General features: G+C 43.0%; 1 non-coding gene across 1 annotated transcript; it reads right to left on the reverse strand.

The window, feature by feature from the left end:
• Positions 1-1,675: 1,675 nt before the first annotated feature.
• Trnaw-cca (transfer RNA tryptophan (anticodon CCA)) lies at positions 1,676-1,747 on the reverse strand. Its single transcript has one exon. It is a non-coding gene; the product is annotated as a tRNA-Trp (tRNA).
• Positions 1,748-1,951: the final 204 nt, after the last annotated feature.

A 1,951-nucleotide genomic window follows, 5' to 3' on the forward strand; every position in this document is an offset into this window, starting at 1 on the left:
TCAACAAAAGCAGAATGAGGATAATGGAAAGTAGTCGAATTAAGTCTGGTGATGCTTGGGGAATTAGATTAGGAAATGAGACACTTAAAGTAGTAAAGGAGTTTTGCTATTTGGGGAGCAAAATAACTGACGATGGTCAAAGTAGAGAGGATATAAAATATAGACTGGCAATGGCAAGGAAAGCGTTTCTGAAGAAGAGAAACTTGTTAATATCGAGTGTAGATTTAAGTGTCAGGAAGTCGTTTCTGAAAGTATTTGTATGGAGTGTAGCCCTGTATGGAAGTGAAACATGGACGATAAATAGTTTGGACAAGAAGAGAATAGAAGCTTTCGAAATGTGGTTCTACAGAAGAATGCTGAAGATTAGATGGGTAGGTTGCATAACTAATGAGGAGGTATTGAATAGGATTGGGGAGAAGAGAAGCTTGTGGCACAACTTGACTAGTAGAAGGGATCGTTTGGTAGGACATGTTCTGAGGCATCAAGGGATCACCACTTTAGTATTGGAGGGCAGCGTGGAGGGTAAAAATCGTAGAGGGAGACCAAGAGATGAATACACGAAACAGATTCAGAAGGATTTAGGTTGCAGTAGGTACTGGGAGATGAAGAAGCTTGCACACGCTAGAGTATCATGGAGAGCTGCATCAAACCAGTTTCAGGACTGAAGACCACAACAACAACAACAACAACAACAACATAAATTACTATGGCCCTGTATCCACTTATAATGATGTAAGATGGAATATGCTTCAGCAACTCGATTTTCACTTGCCGCACACCGTTTAATACTGGGAATATATGTTGACCTGACCATTTCTCAGCAACGTTGCTTACTACCGAACCATATTTCCGTAGTTGGCGTTAATCTGCTCGGCAGTTACTTCGAAACACAATTCAAATATTCTAATGGTACGCAACCCCAGGCCTGCCTGCGTTATTTGTACGTCTCCAACGTTTCCGTCTGAATGTTTGAACTTAAGAGATCCACCGCAAGACTCAACAATTTGCTCGCATCTTTCAGGCGTCACCAATTTCAAGTACACGGTACTACTAACGATCGATAAGTGTGTGCCAATCAAATCGTCAAGTGTTAATTTCATAACATCTCGAACAAATAATTCTACCTCAAAGGATTTGGGTCTAGGAAATTTCAGGTCAAATGTCAATTGAAGAGTGTCTTTCCGTTCTGGATGATTCGTGATTGCGTTCGAGTATTCGTTACTGAGGTTAGTGTTACTCTGTAAACGCGCACTTACCATGCACAGCGCCCGCCGCCGGCAGCGACGAAGTAAACACGACCAGCCGCTCCGTACGTCCGCACCGCACGGCTGCCCGAGAGGGAATGACGACTGAGCTATACCCTCTTTCACAATCTTTCTATGAGCATAACTTAAGGAAAAATATTATACTCAGCTTTGCTAAAGACATCTAATCGAGCAAAATTTTGAGTAATCATTATCTCTCAGTTACATATTAGCGTTAAACGATATAAATAACGAAAATACTAGTCGCTTCACGCTTGGAGAAAGTGCGAGTCGGCGTTTTCACCTTAATGTCAGAATGTGAAAATTGCACTAGTAGCCTTTTTCAAGCAGGTTCTGTTCGTCTGTAATCGTTTGGTATCTGATTAAATTGACATACTCGCCTATGGTTTTCGTAAACGGAAATTTCATTGTGACCGCGACGTGATTTGAACACGCAACCTTCTGATCTGGAGTCAGATGCGCTACCGTTGTGCCACGGAGTCGATGCTGCTTAGGTCTTATCATGAATAGATTCCTCGAACACTTACTGTACCGTTCAAACCTAAGAAATAATGACAGTAGGATCCACGAGAGACTCGTCCCAGATGTACTCGCTCTGGCGGGGGTGTAACTCAGTGGTAGAGTGTCTGCTTCAGTTCCGTTTCCGCCGCGCTCGCGATTGGCCGCTGTTGACTGTTGCGCTGCAC

This window comes from Schistocerca cancellata, chromosome 3 (genome assembly GCF_023864275.1).
Source record: "Schistocerca cancellata isolate TAMUIC-IGC-003103 chromosome 3, iqSchCanc2.1, whole genome shotgun sequence".
In the NCBI taxonomy this organism is placed as follows: Eukaryota; Metazoa; Arthropoda; class Insecta; order Orthoptera; family Acrididae; genus Schistocerca; species Schistocerca cancellata.